Genomic DNA, 20465 nt, shown 5'->3' on the forward strand with positions numbered 1-20465 from the left:
ATTGCGTAGATGTCAACAGGCTGACAGACAGTGAACATCCATTGGAATGGAGAGAGCAAAAGCAGAATGGAAGATGTTGTTTCTGCAGCTAAACACCAGCCAATAGGATTCAAAACAGGTTTACACTAGCCAATTTAGGATTTAAAACAGGTTCACGCTCCGGTTTGAAATCTTGCTTTCCTTACAGTGAGATACTAATTGATTCAAAGTCAGTCAATGGTGAAACAAGCTTTCCTCAGTCACACAGTTTACTCAGCTGTGTGACTGTGCCCTTTTCTAAATGAGCATGCAAACTAAAGCTTGTTTTATACTCGCCGTGCCGTGAAGGGCGCGGGGGAGAAGCGAGGGGCGCGAGCGTCAAATGACGTCAATGTGTTGGGCGCGACCCCCGTAGGCCGCCCACCGCGTACCTGAAGATTTTTCTCGCAGCGTGACCTCCGCACGGCTTCTCTCCAAACATGGACGCTTTCGAGCCACTGAGCCCTGAACACTGAGCTCTGTTTTCACCACATTTCTTGACCCATGTGGTAGGCTAAACTTTGATTTGCAACTGTTCGTTTCTCCAAGTAAATGTGTTGTGTTGAGAGCATGGTTGAGAGATTAAAAGCAGCACAGAGTAGTAGGCTATCAGGGCTGAGAACTGAAACGGCTTTCAGTAAAAACAAGTTTGGTGATTCCTTCATGTGCTCATGTGCGGTCGTTTGAGAGTGAAAGCGCACTCAGTACTGCACATAATAGCGTTTCATTGCGACTTTTCACGGGGTGTTCTCACTATTACCATTGTACAATGTAACATGGTGATCACTTGGCTGATCACTTCTGAGAATAAAAGCATCTGCCCCAGCGCGAGGTCCGCACATGACTCGCGGAGATCCGCCTCGCGGAGCCTAGCTCGAGTATAATGAGCCCTTGAGGCTCTTCTCAAATTAACTTTCAACTGGTTTCACACAAGTAGGTCGATTTGCAGTGTTTCACATGCCAAGAGATTAATACAATGAAATGTAGATTAGGTAACACTCCCAAAGGCATGTCTCCCATTTAGCCATTCAGTAACATTTAGTAACATTCTTGTTCAGGCCCAGAGAAAATCCATTCTCATACCTGGCTACACAGACTATATATTTTTGATGAACAAAACTCAGACAATGTTGTGGCCAGACCCATCTATATTGTATGGGCATGTGGGTGCAGGGGTCAAGGTGATGGTTTGTGTTACATAGCAGCAGCCTCACATTTGGACTGATTTTGACGGGAAATGCCACTAGCATGCTAAGGCAGGAAAGACCTTTGGACCTGCACAGGCATGAGAGACATGCATTCCTCACCATCACAGGTTTACTTTGCCCATGTACAATTCATACCCAGAGGGGACAGTTTCTGTCAGAGGCCTACTACTAAAACAGCCAAGTTGTGCATTGTGCCAGACCTCCTGGCCTTGTCAGTCTCCTGCCTGCCATGACATCACTCTGTAGCATAAAGCAGCCCTTGTTGTGGGGTAGAGTATGTATGCTGCTGCTTTATGCTCTTCTCAAACAATCTCCTCTTTAGTTCAATATAAACCACAACACAAGTCCACAATAACCCACCGATGAGTAAGACAAACCTACTACACACCACAGTAGTGCAGCAAACAGCCCAGAAGATAGCCCATTCTCAAAGGTCTCAAAGCTTGTTTTGTCTACAGATGATGTGAAATCCTCTGCATCTGTTGTCTTGCGCCCTATGTGCAGTGCAGGGCACAGAGCCAGAGGAGTGGAGAGGAACACACAGGAGTAGTGTCTGCTGACAGACAATGCTAGCACCAACAGAGGCAGGTAGAATAGCCATAGCCTGGGGGCTAAAACAGAGGAATGCAAGGAGACAAACAGCAGCTAGCTACTACAGTAGCTAGCTGCTACTACTAGCTAGCTACTACAGTACAACTGATGATAAAGCCTTCTCAAGTTATATACTGATAAACTTATGTGTGAACAAAGGGTTACATGTGAAGTAGCAACGGCAAGTGACTTGCATGGGTTGGAGTTCAAACGAACAACTTTGTAGGCAGTGATTCATATAATCTCTCCCCTCAGGTGAAGTGTAGACGTTTGTTCAATAGGTCAAATATTTGAATGTCTGTAAATAGGTCAAATTTCAAAGCGTTCCATTCTGGTTCATCTGTGATTATGCATTACGCCAACATGATGAAATCGATTCTGTCTTCTAGAAGAGCTAGCGTGATGTGCGATGTGCGACAGACACAGACACACAGTGCTAACAGTTGTAAGACGAGACACAGACAGACACAGCATTCTGACTTTGAACGCGGTCTGCAGATTCCTCCATTACGTCTCTCCTATAATTACTCCAGTTTTCAGCTGTTTTTACTTGCTTCTCGGAGGAAGCTAGACGCACCTTCCACCAAATGACATCCTGGATGCCCTGTGGCACGGTGTGTGTGTTCACATGTGGTGCGTGTGTCCTCCACTTTAACCTTCTCTTCTATCTGTCAGCAAACTGTCTCCCTGCAGCTTTGTAAACACACCAGCGAGGCCTCTGATCTATGCAACTTATAAACCCTTACACAGGCAAGAGGCAATTCCCCACCATAATTCATTCAGATTGAACCACTTTCTTAACCTTCTCAGTGTTGTGTTTCACAGATAAATTAAAAGGTATCATGTCTGATCTGAGAACAGTGATTAAAATGTATCATGTCTGATCTGAGAACAGTGATTGAGGAGGACATAGTTTCATGTCTGATCTGAGAATGGTGGTTGAGGAGTACATAGTTTCATGTCTGATCTGAAAACAGTGATTGAGGAGGACATAGTATCATGTCTGATCTGAGAACAGTGATTGAGGAGGACATAGTATCATGTCTGATCTGAGAACAGTGATTGAGGAGGACATAGTATCATGTCTGATCTGAGAACAGTGATTGAGGAGGACATAGTATCATGTCTGATCTGAGAACAGTGATTGAGGAGGACATAGTATCATATCTGATCTGAGAACAGTGATTGAGGACATAGTATCATATCTGAGAACAGTGATTGAGGAGGACATAGTATCATATCTGATCTGAGAACAGTGATTGAGGAGGACATAGTATCATATCTGATCTGAGAACAGTGATTGAGGAGGACATAGTATCATATCTGATCTGAGAACAGCGATTGAGGAGGACAATCAGGACATAGTATCATATCTGATCTGAGAACAGTGATTGAGGAGGACAATCAGGACATAGTATCATATCTGATCTGAGAACAGTGATTGAGGAGGACATAGTATCATATCTGATCTGAGAACAGTGATTGAGGAGGACATAGTATCATATCTGATCTGAGAACAGTGATTGAGGAGGACATAGTATCATATCTGATCTGAGAACAGCGATTGAGGAGGACATAGTATCATATCTGATCTGAGAACAGCGATTGAGGAGGACATAGTATCATATCTGATCTGAGAACAGCGATTGAGGAGGACATAGTATAATATCTGATCTGAGAACAGCGATTGAGGAGGACATAGTATCATATCTGATCTGAGAACAGTGATTGAGGAGGACATAGTATCATATCTGATCTGAGAACAGCGATTGAGGAGGACATAGTATAATATCTGATCTGAGAACAGTGATTGAGGAGGACATAGTATCATGATCTGAGAACAGTGATTGAGGAGAACATAGCGGAAGACACCGAGGGGTAACGTAACGTGACCCTCATGGTTGATGACAGACCGAGGCAAGCGTGTCATTACATGTCAAGGAGGCTGAGTGGTGTGCTCACACAGGAATAACAGTCATCTATCTGCCTGCTGCAATAATGCAGACAATTTGCTCACCTGTGTATTCATAACAACCTGTCTTAATTCAAAGGCAATGGCTGAGAAGTGACAAAATGCATGTTGACCATGCTATAGTAATGCCATGGTATGTCATCCATATTGTGGACAATAAATTGCCACCTACGTGCCTTCTAGCCACTCATATGTGATGATTCAACAGTGGGCAATGGGAGAATACTTTGAAGTGTCAAATCCTCTCTCTTATGGCAACCGGAGCTCAGTCACAAATTAAATGACAAATCATTTGCGTGTTGCTGACAGCTACTCAGTGACGAACGCCCGGGGTTGTGAATCTGTACAAACTGGCATGAACATTCTGGAGCGCACTTAATGACAAGTGGCATTCCACACATGGGCTGAGAGTCATAAACAAAAGCCTAGATTGGGGGGCGCAGAGAGAGAGAGAGAGAGAGAGAGAGGGAGGGAAGGAGAGAGAGAGAGGGAGAGAGACAGAGAGAGAGGGAGAGGGAGAGAGAGAGAGAGGGGGAGAGGGAGAGAGACAGAGAGAGAGGGGGGGAGAGAGACAGAGACAGAGACAGAGAGGGAGAGAGACAGAGAGAGGGAGAGAGACAAGGAGAGAGACAGAGAGGGAGAGGGAGAGACAGAGAGAGAGAGGGAGAGAGACAAGGAGAGAGACAGAGAGGGAGAGGGAGAGAGAGACTTTTCCAAGCTGTGAGTGTGTCTCTCTGGGCTCGGCTCTGCAGCTCTTTGGATGGCTGTTTTATTAAACTGTGTGTCAGGAGGATTACAGTCATCAAAAACAGCAGATCCACTGACCTACAAAAGAATAGAGGGGCAGGCTTGACAAAGTAAGGTGCTTTAAGGGTCAGGGCAGGGAGGACAGGGTAGTGCCCTGCAGCATACTAAACAGGCAAACGCTCATTCTATCCTATAGAAAATGCCAGCATGATATTAACAGTCTCGTTAAAACGGACCAGCGGGTCCTGGTTTACTTTGCAAGACATGAAACATCTGATCATATGACTCTAGTTCATTTGCATTTCACCTCAGACAAGACAGGACACGGCTTTCAAGTCTGAAATTGCTAGAGAGAACATTCCACTTTTTTTGCCAACTAGGGCGCTGCTACATGATGTCACTAGCGTGGCTGTACAGTGCAGTAGTAAGGATTTTTAACCTTTTGATGAATCAAAACAACCACAATCCAAGTCAGAGAGACAACAGCATTATGCTGTGAGCCTTTAGAATTCAAAATCCTTTGTACCAACAATGAACTATCCTGTACTCCATTACTGTACTGTACTGTACTGTACTGTACTGTGCTGTACTGTACTCTACTGTACTGTACTGTACTGTACTGTACTCTACTGTACTGTACTCTACTGTACTGTACTGTACTGTGCTGTACTGTGCTGCGCTGCGCTGCGCTGCACTGTACTGTACTGTACTGTACTCTACTGTACTGTACTCTGCTGCGCTGCGCTGCGCTGCGCTGCACTGTACTGTGCTGTGCTGTGCTGTGCTGTGCTGTACTGTACTGTACTGCTCTGTGCTGTGCTGTGCTGTGCTGTGCTGTACTGTACTGCTCTGTGCTGTGCTGTGCTGTGGTGTACTGTACTGCTCTGTACTGCTCTGTGCTGTGCTGTGCTGTGCTGTACTGTGCTGTGCTGTGCTGTACTGTACTGTACTGCTCTGTGCTGTACTGTACTGCTCTGTACTGTACTGCTCTGTACTGTACTGCTCTGTGCTGTGCTGTGCTGTGCTGTGCTGTACTGTACTGTACTGTACTGCTCTGTGCTGTGCTGTGCTGTGCTGTGCTGTGCTGTGCTGTACTGCTCTGTGCTGTACTGTACTGCTCTGTGCTGTACTGTACTGCGCTGTGCTGTGCTGTGCTGTGCTGTGCTGTGCTGTACTGTACTGTGCTGTGCTGTGCTGTGGTGTACTGTACTGCTCTGTGCTGTACTGTACTGCTCTGTGCTGTACTGTACTGCTCTGTGCTGTGCTGTACTGTGCTGTGCTGTGCTGTACTGTGCTGTGCTGTGCTGTGCTGTACTGTACTGTACTGCTCTGTGCTGTACTGTACTGCTCTGTGCTGTGCTGTACTGTGCTGTGCTGTCCTGTGCTGTGCTGTGCTGTACTGTACTGTGCTGTGCTGTGCTGCACTGTACTGTACTGTACTATACTGTACTATACTGTACTGTACTATACTGTACTATACTGTACTGTACTGTACTGTATAGTACTGTACTATACTCTACTGTACTCTACAGTACTATACAGTACTATACAGTCAACCTAGTGACATCATCTAGCAGCGCCCTAGTTGGCGAAAAGGTGGAATGTTATTCATCTTTCTAGCAAATCTAGGTAAATGTCAGACTTGAAAGCAGTGTCCTGTCTTGTCTGAAGTGAAATGCAAATGAACTAGAGTCATATGATCAAATGTTTCATGTCCTCTCAGTATGAAGAAAATAAATGCATTCCTAACGACAATAGGCTATGCTTCTACTGGCATCTTTTTATTTTGGTTTACTTAATATCCTTTTCATTCTCACTTTCTTCTTTGACTGTTGAGTTGACTATTACTCAAAAGGTCTGTGGCCAGTACGGGGATCGAACCCGCGACCTTGGCGTTATTAGCACCACGCTCTAACCAACTGAGCTAACCGGCCATGAGGACTTGTGGCCACTAATCACCCTCCCTCACTGGGGGCTGGGGGCAAAAGGCTAAAGACAGCCACAGACAGATCTAGCACACTTTCAATAGTGGAAGCCAAGTCCTGGCTGCCAGATAATGCTGATTAGAAAGCACAGGGAGTCAGGACAAAATAAAGTTGACCTAAATCAAAACGTAGAGCTGAGCAAGCAATTTCCCTCCTAATTACAATTATTTTCTGTTTTCTTTCTATACGCCTATTTCACATCCCACCCAACTCAACCAATTTGTGTCTGAAATGCAGGAAGTAACACAATATAATAATTAGACTGCATGCACTGATATATCAGTGCATGCAGTCTAATTTGCATTTCAGACAGAAAATGGCTGATTTGGGTGGGATGTGAAATAGGCGAATAGCAGCAAAAGTCTCCTCATGCATGACAGTGATTCAGCGAGGAGAGGAGTGTGGTCAAAAGTCGCTCATCCCGATCTCAACTCTTCTCGTCCCTGGCACCTCAAAGGTGGAATGAGCTTCCACCTTCGGTCAGGACAGCTGAATCACTGCCGATCTTTCGGAAAAGACTAAAGACACACCTTTTCAGGCTCCATCTGGGCCCTTCTTGATCTAACTTCTTTCTCTCTCTTTCAAAAAAACAAAAAACAAAACACTACTAACCTAAACTAAACTTGTACCACTGTTCCTTCAGAAGTTGTAGTTGTCATAGACTGTGCTGCATAGTTGATTGCTCTATTGCTGACAAAAATGTGTTATTGTAAGTCGCTTTGGATAAAAGCGTCTGCCAAATGACGTAATGTAATGTAATGGAACCCACCCACATCAGCAAGCTAGCTGCTGTAATTATAATGGGTGTGTGGTGTAGGGAAAACACTTCAATAGTCACGCCCGCAGGCGCAGGGCTGCAGCGCATTTATGAAATGTCTGATGAGTGTGACCTATTGGATGGCACATCTGCATTCTGCTCCGCGCCCTGAAGCCAGAATGTGGTCAACCCTAAACAACCCCACTGACTCCTTCCTCCATGATGTTATGAATCATATTACAGTATAGCTTTATCCTGCATCACACCTTGTCAATAAAAGGACAGTCAGCATGCTACATTGGCCTGTTTGGCGATACGATAGCAACACCAGTTTATCACTGTGAAAGACGACTCTCAAGCCAGTCTATCTCTTCCACAATCTGTGAATGCTCCAGAGACAGTCTGAGTCTGTACTTCAGCACGTTAACATTTGGACATTCATCTTGCAAAGAAAGGAGAAGAAAAAAAACGCTTGAAACTGGAAGGAAGTTTGATGGTATTCGACCAAAGCACGTTTACAAAAATACATATATATATAAATAAATAACAAGGCTAGGTCGGAACCTAGCATATGGCCAGCGCGATAAAGAGTTCACGAGCATTGGCACTCAAATTGACACGCAAATTGGACTGGACAAAGCCAGATATAAGGCCCGCTTGGGCTGGCCAAAAATAGCTTGTCCACTTTCCATTTCTGCTCAGCAGCTACTGTATAGCTAGCTCGGATTGGACTAGTTTTGTTTTCCAGTCAGAGCTATTAAGCTAGCCTGGGTAACTATTAAGCGACTGCACAGGGGACACAGAAGTGGGGAAATGAGCGGATACCTGCCTTATTTTGACCGGATATCCTGCCTTATTCTCTGATCAACTTTGAGAGCTGCTGGAATACAGACGGGTAGGCGGGTCAGGAGGAGTTGTAGATTGCGGGAGTCAACGTGTTTGTCTGGAGAGACTACACAGCTTCAGTGTTGATCTTTCACATCGTCCTCAATCTGGAAGCCAGATTCACTCTTCAGAGGAAGATACAACATAAGGACAAGGCCCTCCCAGCCTGGGTGTCACGTGACAAAATGAAAGACTGGAGATGTAACCTTCAAAACCCTACTGTCCAATTAAAAACAGAGCCACAGTCATGCTGTCACTCCTCAAGTATAGTCCCCACCCACCCAGTCAGCTACAGACCAGGGCTATGAGACCCAGTCTACAGACCAGGGCTATGAGACCCAGTCTACAGACCAGGGCTTTGAGACCCAGTCTACAGACCAGGGCTATGAGACCCAGTCTACAGACCAGGGCTATGAGACCCAGTCTACAGACTAGGGCTTTGAAACCCAGTCTACAGACCAGGGCTTTGAGACCCAGTCAGCTACAGACCAGGGCTTTGAGACCCAGTCTACAGACCAGGGTTTTGAGACCCAGTCTACAGACCAGGGCTATGAGACCCAGTCTACAGACCAGGGTTTTGAGACCCAGTCTACAGACCAGGGCTATGAGACCCAGTCAGCTACAGACCAGGACTTTGAGACCCAGTCTACAGACTGAGACCAGGGCTATGAGACCCAATCAGCTACAGACCAGGGCTTTGAGAGGCCAACATGTCGTCAGAAGAGCACTATGTAGTCACACAGAGGGTAGTGGAAAAGAGTGACTGCCCCAAAGGGCTCTTTTGTTGGCTGTTAGGATTTGAACTCTGGAGCATTTCAATATCAATATGACAACTCTCTCAATAAATCACCACAGGCCAACTCCATGCACTTGATTGTCGGGGTAATAGATAGAGCCCGACCGATATATCAGTTCGCCGATATTATCGGCCGATATTGGCCGATTACCGATATATCGGATCGGCCGATATGGTGCGCCGATATTGCAGATTTTTTTTTTTTTTTTTTTTTTTTTAAAGTTATACACGACATGACATGTTGTGTATATTTGATATTTTTTCTTAACTATTTGTTCTATTGTGTTTTTGTATTTCTAGTTATTTATAATTATTAAATTCCCAGTTAAGTTTACTGTTTCATTGCATTGAGTTTATTAATAAGCTGTAAAATATCCTGCCTACATTACATATTTCAATTCATGTCAACTCATATCTTTGTCAAGTGTTTGATATTTGAGGGTTGCTGATGTGGTGCCTCCTTTGGTCGTTAGGGGCGCCTGTTCGGAGGGAGGGGAACTCGTTGGAATAGCGTGATCCTCCCACGTGCTATGTCCTACCGGTGAAGCTTCCCCTGTCAGGTGAAAAGAAGCGGCTGGCTAACTGCCCATGTGGAAGCATGGAGCCAGTTTTCGGCTCTCCCCAGATCAGCAGAGGGTGGAGCAGCAACCAGGATAAATAAATAAAAAATTTGCACTAATGGGGGATAAAAATTAGATTAAAAAAAATAATAATAAAATAAAATATATCGGCCGATATTATCGGTATAGGAATTTTTTTACTCCCTAATATCGGTATCGGCATCGGCCTCAAAAATCCAGTATCGGTCGGGCTCTAGTAATAGACATTGCACTGACTTCAGAGGCAGCTTTTGAAGCCAAGACTGCCAATGACTGACTATTCTCATACTTCCCAGGCTGGATGTGTCCTGCGGTCAGTGTGTAGCTCAACTGATTAAGTGTGGCACTAACTGACACTGCCACAGTCAGGGGGTTTGATTCCCACTGGAGGCACTCAAAAGTAAGGTGTGTTGAATAAAGGCACTCACCAGATGGCATACTGTATATAGCCACCTATATATTAAATAAAATGTCAATGCTCTTGATACGACATGTTGCACTGTGACAGAGTCCAAAGTGACCCTCACCTTGCTCCAAATACAATATCTAAATAAATACAAAAACAAATAAATACAATGTCCATCACACACTGAATCAATCCCACCCCTGTTTAGTATGTGATATGTGAACAATCTCACACATCCAGCTGCAGAAGGGCTGTTCCTTTCCCAGCTGTTGCTCAGCTATGTTGCTAATCCATGTTTATCTCAGTGGATGGATGGTGGGACAGTGGACACTGAGTCCATGATTGCACAGTCTTTCTCAAAATGAACAGTATGCTCTTCTGCTCCACCACCACTGTGAACTCTGGCCCTCAAACTCAGCCTGTCACAGACAGCAGAAGGCAGAGTAACAGCTTTGTCACACTCACTTCAGCATCAGCAATAAGCTATTCCTGGCATTTCCCATTTGACTGCATCTGTGTTCACACAGATAACAACAAATATAGGACAGGACAGGAGGAGATATTACATTGCATTGTGGACAACACTGCCCTGTTACCATGGTGATGACAGAACGGTTCATGAGATGCTAACATGATGTCAACTAAGCACATACAGTAGATAACAGACACAGCAAATGAAACTGTTGGCAATCAGGATGTTGGCATTCTGCCACTGATTGACAATGTCCCTTTCCTCAAAACACCAGTGGCAGTTGCCATTCATTGGCTAGTGCTACAAAAGCACATGTTGCAGTTGTAAACACCACTGGGTGTTGAGAGCAGTTTTGTCCTAGTGGAGTCTGAGATCAAACAGTGAAGGCTGCTGTGGTTTGAGGAGGAAGTGTCATGCATAATGGAGCGTGTCTACACCACTCACCTGACCCAAGCAGTCAAACTGATCTGTCTACTACACCACTCACCTGACCCAAGCAGTCAATCTGATCTATGTGTCTCTACACCACTCACCTGACCCAAGCAGTCAACCTGATCTATGTGTCTACATCACTCACCTGACCCAAGCAGTCAATCTGATCTATGTGTCTACACCACTCACCTGACCCAAGCAGTCAACCTGATCTATGTGTCTACACCACTCACCTGACCCAAGCAGTCAATCTGATCTATGTGTCTACACCACTCACCTGACCCAAGCAGTCAACCTGATCTATGTGTCTACACCACTCACCTGACCCAAGCAGTCAATCTGATCTATGTGTCTACACCACTCACCTGACCCAAGCAGTCAACCTGATCTACAGTATGTGTCTACACCACTCACCTGACCCAAGCAGTCAACCTGATCTATGTGTCTACACCACTCACCTGACCCAAGCAGTCAACCTGATCTATGTGTCTACACCACTCACCTGACCCAAGCAGTCAATCTGATCTTTGTGTCTACACCACTCACCTGACCCAAGCAGTCAATCTGATCTGTCTACACCACTCACCTGACCCAAGCAGTCAATCTGATCTATGTGTCTACACCACTCACCTGACCCAAGCAGTCAACCTGATCTATGTGTCTACACCACTCACCTGACCCAAGCAGTCAACCTGATCTATGTGTCTACACCACTCACCTGACCCAAGCAGTCAACCTGATCTATGTGTCTACATCACTCACCTGACCCAAGCAGTCAACCTGATCTATGTGTCTACACCACTCACCTGACCCAAGCAGTCAATCTGATCTGTCTACATCACTCACCTGACCCAAGCAGTCAACCTGGTCTACAGTATGTGTCTACACCACTCACCTGACCCAAGCAGTCAATCTGATCTATGTGTCTACACCACTCACCTGACCCAAGCAGTCAATCTGATCTATGTGTCTACACCACTCACCTGACCCAAGCAGTCAATCTGATCTATGTGTCTACACCACTCACCTGACCCAAGCAGTCAATCTGATCTATGTGTCTACACCACTCACCTGACCCAAGCAGTCAATCTGATCTATGTGTCTACACCACTCACCTGACCCAAGCAGTCAATCTGATCTATGTGTCTACACCACTCACCTGACCCAAGCAGTCAATCTGATCTACAGTATGTGTCTACACCACTCACCTGACCCAAGCAGTCAACCTGATCTATGCTCACCAGGGAGCCTTCTCTGCTTATTGCAATGTGAGTGGAGGGATTAGGCATCCGTGCTCATAGCCAGGACACCCTGACGATTTGCTAAACAAATTACCAGTACTTTTGTGTGTGTGTGTGTGTGTGTGTGTGTGTGTGTGTGTGTGTGTGTGTGTGTGTGTGTGTGTGTGTGTGTCCCTCTCAATCTACACCTCTCCCCTGTGCTGATGTGGAGTGAACTGGACATGCATGGAGCCAGACAATACAAGAGAAGATCAAAGCAAAGCCCTCTCCGTATCTCAAACATCTTTTTTTGCAGCCTAGCTAGTAGCGCTGAGGCTTAACCTCCCAAGATTCCTGAAAACACTCGTTGGGCTGCCTGCACTATAGGCAGCTCTGACAACTTAAAGCAGGACTAAACCCCCCAGATTTCTGGCAGAACGGCATAATGCTTGATTTGAAAAAACCTATGGTAAAAACCAAGAAATGACCTTCCCCTCTTGTCTCACTATACTCTTTGGCTGTGCTCGGGTCAGGAATTTCTTTCCGGAAATCGATGCCATGACAGTTTTCCCACCGCCTCGAAAATAAATTATATGAGAGCTACAATATATTTATAAATATCAACAACTAGCCAACGCTGGTGGCCTGTATGGAAACAGCGTTGCTCAAAATGGTTGAAAGTGATATCAATTTGGTCATTCAGTGGCAAACTAGAAATTGACTCCATTGACTCTGACCATGTGTGTCTATGTAGCGTGTCTAAGTATCGTTAAAAGAGCCTGGTGACCGCAGCACAGCACAACAGTCAGGACAAACCCCCCGCTCTCAACACGCTAATGTAATCACAATTGGAGATTTCTCCACGTTATTCCCTTGTCCAACTTGTCCTATGAAGTCCCTTTTTAATTTCCGTTTCTCCCTTTTTCGTGATTCTTGTCAAAAGTTGTAGTGCATCTCTGATTTTTCCTCTCGAGCGCGCAGAGCTGCAGCGCGGCGTAGAACACCCCTCCCTCCTCCTCCTCCTCAGACCCTGGCTGCTCACCCTACAGTACAGGCGAAACAGTCTCCTCCCTTTGTAGCCCTCACAAAACAACAACAAACAAACACAAACAAAAATCGCTGGTGTGCGATTTTTCTGCACAATTTTTTCTGCACAATCAGTGTCTGAAATTGGGTACAGGATTGCGGGAATCCCGCATCTGTTTGCGTGAACTGCTGCATACGACTGGACAAGCCGCTTGTCACAGACGGGCAGAGCATCAGTGCAGCAGCAGCAGCCGAGTAGCCTATAAATCGGAGGTGAGTGTCACTTCGCCTGCCTTCTCCTCCCCGTCAAAAGTGAACCAAGGAAAATACATTTTAGGCTGTAGGCTAAAATGTTTTTTTTTTGTTTCTGTTTGATATCTGCTAGACTAGGTGCATGAGTGAAAAAGGGGCACAGAAGAGTCCTCTCTCTCTTCTCTCTGCACAATCAAAGTGGTTGAGTGGTTCTCAATGTGGGGTCCGGTGACCACCAGTGGTCCTTGAGAGGATTCCAGCATTCTCTGTTGTCTTTCAACCTAATATATATGGATTATAATTCTGGACAAAATCATATCTAGGCTACATAAAAAATAAATAAATAAAAAAGATTTGCATCTGAGAGACCAAATCTCATCATATGGGGGTCCATTGCCCAATGTGAACTAAATTAGGGCTCCTTAGTATGAAAAAGGTTGGGAATGATTTACAGCAACACAATGCCATTTTCTTCCTTTTATGATTATAGTGGCGTTTATTGATAGTATTGTGTTACATCACCACATGACCATCTTGGTAGGAAAATAACAGGCGATTGTAATCAATTAACAGGTGATTAACAGGTCAATTGACACAAACGATTAAAAAAAAAACACGATTTCAGACGGCAGCTGTCTTTATTGTCACACGAACACACTACAACACATGCATGTGGCCACTACACACACTCATGCTGACGGTGGCCGGTGAAATATGTCCTCTGTATTTGACGGTTGACCCATCCAGGCTTGTCCTTTCCTCCGGGGGGGCAGGCCAGGAGCAGTGGTCGCTATTTCTTTCCAGCGCCCGGGGACCTTCATTGGACCATCATTGGACCAACTTCAGATGTTGTCGTCACTGGTCGGATGACGATCTTCTGCATGTTTTTAGTGGGGGGTTATGTACGGAGGAACCCCCTGGGGGGTACGGGGAGAACATGCAAACTCCACACAGAAAGGCCCTTTCGACGAGATAGATAGCCCACCTGGGCAGTAGGCACTGAAGATATAGGGGGGTCACAACTCCAGCGCCCACAGCGTCCCAGGTGGGAATCGAACCCAGGACCTTCGAGCTGTGAGGCGACAGCGCTTACCACTGCACCACCGTACCCCAATGACAGCCAATGTGTATTGTAGGGCCATATTGGTAGGAAAATGCTTGCGACATCATGGGAATAGGCTTGGAGTTGTGAGGAGCCGGGAAAGGGTACAGGGGGAGTAGGGGAGTAACTATCTTGAAATCCCATAGTCTTTGGGTACAACGTGACGTCAGGTTGTACCAAATCTCCCATTCATTTGAGGGCAAAAAAAAGCAGTGTATGCGGCTGAAAATGATACAAATGGCACAATGGCAACAGTTTGGTCTGAAATGTGGAAATTTTTACCAGAATTCTTCACACACCACCCCCAAAGTCATATTGGTTAAAAGCTGAAAAAAAAGGTGTTTTGGGGTTTCCTGCTTTAAGGAAACAGTTTTATTACATTAGGATTTTCCTGGTTGACATACACTGTAGTGTTAGTTACACCAATGTTCAGTTGACTGGAGCTGTGTACTGTACTGTGCAGTGCCCTCACTGAGGAATGTTATGCATGACTACATGAATTTTTTTGTAGATGGGGTAGTGTTCAGGAGGAGGTCACAACACGTCTTCCTCACTTATCAAATGATTTTAAAAGATCAAGGCATAACCCCAGAGGAATTCCCCTATTTACATTAATTATTTTCCTATGAATGGAGATCATAATCAACTTGTGAGCTTGACATGCTTTTTTGGTATTACTAGGGTATCGGCCACTTCGGGGCCGAAACCCTAGGCTTGCTTGCCCGCTGCGCGGGCTCACCGCACGCAGCTCGGCCTCGTCCGCAGCTCGGCTGCCGCGTGGTCTCATCTGCTCTACAATTGCTCAACTTCGCATCACTGATGACATCACTGTCACTGATGATGTCATGTCACATGCCTATGACATCACTGATGAATGCCTATGACATCATCAGTGCCTAGAGAGGCAAAGTGGAACGTCACTTCCTGCTTCAGCACTGTACCAGAGATTTTCATCCGCCATTTATTTTACCATAGATATTTCGTAAAATGCTTATAAAATAGTTTTACTTGGCCGAACCAAACAGTTCAGCTAATGCTATAATCGGGAGAGACCATAGAACATTTCACTTTGACCAAAACTTAAAAAAACATAGATTTTTTTTTCTTTAAACCCGCATTTTTTTTATGTTTTGGTCCCAGTGAAATGTTATGCGATCTCTCCTGTTTCTAAATATATCTGTACCGTTTGGTTTGAACCAGTAAAACTTTTTATAAGCATTTTACTAAATGTGTATGGGAAAATAAATGGAGGTTGAAAATCTCTGGTACAGTGCTGAAGCAGGAAGTAGGTGGTCACTTTGCCTCTCTATGACATCATCAGTGATGTCATAAGATTATTTTGGTCAATAAGGATGTCACTGATTACATCACTGATGATGTCATAGACATTGTGACATCATCAGTGGGACAAAAATTGAAACGACAGACAGAGCCCACTTACTCATTTTATGTAAGATATTCTCATTGCAAAAAGTTATTATCGTGGACTTGCAGCTGCATCCTTGTTAATAGTCTAGCAGAATGGGCCCTCAGATTTTGAGATACCCCTACCCGAGGTAGAACAAATGACAACAATGATTTTTCTCATCTTTAGGGTCTCCCATTAATGAAATTGATTGTTGTCAAAAAAAAATTTGGGGGAAAAGATGTTTTTTTGGCTGTTCTTTAGAACTACCCCAATCCCTGAAAAAGAGCCAAATTAGGCCAGTCCGAATAGGGGAAAGGTGACATAAAAGCCTATAACTTGAGAATGTTCACTCTTTTCCTCATCAGATTTGCTGAGGTATGAACCAGGTGGCTGCCCTACATCACCAAATAGTCAAAAAATGATTTACCTAAAAAGATAATGACTTATAGTCCTGTAAATATAGCTTTAGTTTAGGCGGAAATTGTACTTTGTGGTGATAGGAACATAGGACTCCATCACTTTTCTCTCATTTATCAGAAAAACTGAAATCCCTGAAAAATATACCATTACTGAATTGTCTAGGGTGCTATTGAACACTGACCAGTAGTTGTATGGAGATATCTGGTACAGTTCTATTGCAAATGAGATTTCTTTAGACATAGGCCTACTACCTCTTCACTGAAACAGTCAAATTATTGTATGTTATTCTGAATGGGGAATAAGTGGCATAAAAGCCTATAACTTGGGAATGCTCAGTCTTTTCCTCGTCAGATTTGCTGAGGTATGAACCAGGTGGCTGCCCTACATCACCAAATAGTCAAAAAATGATTTACCTAAAAAGATAATGAATTATAGTCCTGTAAACATAATAATAATACATTTTATTTGGTGACACCTTTCAAAACACCCAAGGTCATTGTACAGTGCATAAAAGAGACATGACATTCTAAAATATCATACACAAAAACAAGCATTGCAAACACCAGCATCATTAAAATACGACGAGTGTAGATATAAGAAAAGACAGGAGATACACACGGCAGGCGAATAACAGATTGAGTACTGTATATGATTAAAGGTAGTAGGCCAATTTGAACAGGTGGGTTTTGAGGTGGGATTTGAATGTGGTGATGGAGTCAGACTGTTGGATGTGTGATGGCAACGAGTTCCAGAATTTGGGTGCAGAGCAGCTGAAGGCCCTAGCACCCATGGTACTGAGGCGAGGGAGGCGGGACAGTCAGGAGGCCAGCTGAGGAAGAGCGTAGGGAGCGGGAAGGGGTGTATTCCTGGAGGAGGTCAGAGAGATGGGTGGGTGCTAGGTTGTGTAGGGCTTTGTAATGAGCAGAAGGTTTTTGAAGTCAATCCGGTAGTGAATGGGAAGCCAGTGGAGTTGAATGAGGACAGGGGTGAGGTGGTCAGATGATTTAGTGCGGGTGATGATCCAGGCATTTGGAGTCTGTTGAGCAATTTGGTGGGTAGGCCAGAGAGAAGAGAGCTGCAGTAATTAATCTGGGATGTAACGTGGATCAGGATGAGGACTTTGGTGCTGTGTTGGGACAGGGATAGGCGGAGTCTGGAGATGTTGCGGATGTGGAAGAAAGCAGACCGGGTGATGTTTTTTATGTGGGGTGCAAAGGAGAGGGTGCTGTTCAGAATGACGCAGAGGCTGTTGACTTGGGTGGAGAAGGGAACAGGGAAGCTGTCAATGATGATGTTTGGGGCAGTGGTGTTTTGAGCTTTGGAGAGGATGTTTTTGGAGCCGATGAGGAGGGCCACGGTTTTACTGGCATTTAACTTCAGGAAGTTACTGCTCATCCAGCTCCTGATGTCCTGGAGGCAGGCGGTGAGGGAGGTGGGAGGAAGAGCGGTGGTGGGTTTGGTGGAGATATAGACCTGGGTATCATCGGCGTAGCAGTGAAACTGGACACCATATTGTCGGAGGATTTTACCCAGGGGGAGGAGGTAGGTGATGAATAGGAGTGGACCCAATACTGACCCCTGGGTCAAATGGCAGAACACCCGGACGAGTGGTTCCCTAGTTGGACAAACTGTTGTCTGTCGGGAGGTAGGATGCAAACCAGGAAAGTGCAACACCAGTGATTCCAATGTTCGCCAGGTGCTCCACAAGTAGTGGGTGGGAGATGGTATCGAAAGCAGTGGAGAGGTCAAGGAGGATGAGGATGGTGAGGATTCCAGAGTCAGCTGCACGGAGGAAGTCATTATTTATTTTTAACAGGGCTGTTTCAGTGCTGTGATTAGGGCGGAAATCATATTGAAATGGTTTGTGGAGGTTGTTTGAGTCGAGGTGGGACTGAAGTTGGGCGGCAACCACCCTCTCAAGAGTTTTGGAGATGAAGGGGATGTTGGAGTTGGGACGGTATAGTGTTTGAGGTCAGATGGGTACTGTGGCCTATAAGTTAAGAATGCTCACTCTGATGATCATCATATTTGGAGAGGGAAATACCAGGTGGCTGAACTACATCACCAAATAGTCAGAATGTGGGGAACCCAATAAAATAAAGTTGATCTAAATTACAAGCCTCTAAAACATAGAAATACAAGGTGTAAATATTGGAAGTTTTATTGAAACTGGAACATTAATCCAAACTATAAATCAGTAGTATCTCCTGTCTTGACATGATGGAATAATACAAGTATAATAGTAATCATAATACATTTGTTTTATGGTAGCCCCAAATCTCAGTGCTTCATTTCATTTCATGAACAAAAAAAGGAGAACAGACTAGAAAAAAAAACTGCTCATTTGACCTGGCATATGGACACTTGTTTCACAGCCAAAGTCCAAATATCCAAATATGAAATACAGTATCAGCCCTTTGTTGAACGTATTATGACCGTACCAGATTATTGTGCCAGTGTTTGGGAGTCTGGGGCACATTCACAAGCTTATACTCCATGGACTGCAATTGTAAGGCTTGCAGAAGACTGATGCAAACAAACTGTCTAAATATTGCTCAGTCTGTAGGCAGCCTGTCTATCTGGAGACAATCATGTTTAATATACTGTATCCTTAGTATCATTGTCCATTTGTCAGATTAAGCTATCACAATGTAAAAAAAAATCCTCATATCATATCATATCATATTGTAACCTTTTTCCGAAGTATTTGGATGTTTCATTGTTGCTGCACTGTACATAAGATGTGTTTCAGTGAGAGGTCAAGTATATAGATACTAGAATGTCAAATGTCAGGTTCCTCAGATGTTTGGGGACACATTTTTACATTCTGCACAGCAGGTGCAGAACTCCGTACAGGGGAGGCCAACAGAGAGGCACTGGCACTTTCCACTCTTTTAACAGTTTGGATCTTTGCAATACAAGTAAGTAATGTCTCTCACTTCTGTAGGTGCTGGGGGTTTCCTAAATAGGACTGGTTTAATGGCTCCATCTCTGACAATCCATCCCTTGCCAATAGGACTCCATAACATTGGTTTGGGCATGTGACTGTGACACCATATCGCTGTCTGATACATTGCTCTTTGCACATGTTGTGCAAATGCATCCTCTGTTGGTGGCAAATTTGCAGAGGCTGCATATGTTGTTGATGCAATTATGAACCTCAGTTCATACAAGTTTGTGCACATCAGTCAATTTTCCTTTTTATTTTTTCCGTAAAGCAGAAGTGCAAATTCTCTTGCGACTGGCAAAGACTCTTCCAAGCTGGAAGAGTCCAAAATGGGCCAGATCTTTGAGCTCACTGAGATGGGTCTTGAGTTTGGTGAATGCTGTTGTCTTTCCTATTCTGTACAAACTACTTGTTGTGTCACAGCCAGTGAGTGCATGACATGCTGGTAGACAGCAAGAGCAATGTATCAGACACTGATATGGTTTCACAGTCACATGCCCAAACCCCTGTTATGGAGTCCTATCGTCAAGGGATGGATTGCCAGAGATGGAGCCAACCAGTCCTATTTAGGAAACCCCCCAGCACCTACAGAAGTGAGAGACATTACTCACTTGTATTGCAAAGATCCAAACTGTGGAGAGAGTGGAAAGTGCCAGTGCTTCTCTGTTGGCCTTCCAACATCTTATGCGCAGCAACAATGAAAGATCCAAATACTTCGGAAAAAGCTTACAATATGATACACAGAAGAGGAAAGAATGTAACATTGTGATAGCTTAATCTGACAAATGGACAATGATACTAAGGATGCAGTATATTAAACATGATCGTCTCCAGATAGACAGGCTGCCTCCAGACTGAACAATATTTAGACAGTTTTGTTTGCATCAGTATTTTGCAATCCTTACAATTGCAGTAAATGGAGTATAAGGTTGTGAATGTGCCCCAGACTCCCAAACACTGGCACAATAATCTGGTCACATAATACGTTCAACAAAGGCCTGATACTGTATTTCATATTTGGATATTTGGACTTTGGCTGTGAAAAAAGTGTCCATATACCTGGACAAATAAGCAGCCACTTTTTATTTCTCTGTTCTGTTTTATTTTTGCCTTGGTTATTTTGTTTTCTAGTCCGTTTTTCTAGTCTGTTTTTGTGATTGTGTATTATGTATTATGATTACTATTATACTTGGATTAATGTTCCAGTTTCAATCAAACTTCC

The 20465-nt window shown here is 44.5% G+C and overlaps 1 protein-coding gene across 1 annotated transcript in view; it reads right to left on the reverse strand.

Annotated features, from left to right (window-relative positions):
- arhgef10 (Rho guanine nucleotide exchange factor (GEF) 10) overlaps positions 1-20465 on the reverse strand; it is a 119363-nt gene that overhangs the window by 97001 nt on the left and 1897 nt on the right. The gene's annotated exons all lie outside the window — the stretch shown is intronic.

The sequence above is a fragment of the Poromitra crassiceps genome, assembly GCF_964638095.1.
Source record: "Poromitra crassiceps genome assembly, chromosome: 3".
Classification (NCBI taxonomy): Eukaryota; Metazoa; Chordata; class Actinopteri; order Beryciformes; family Melamphaidae; genus Poromitra; species Poromitra crassiceps.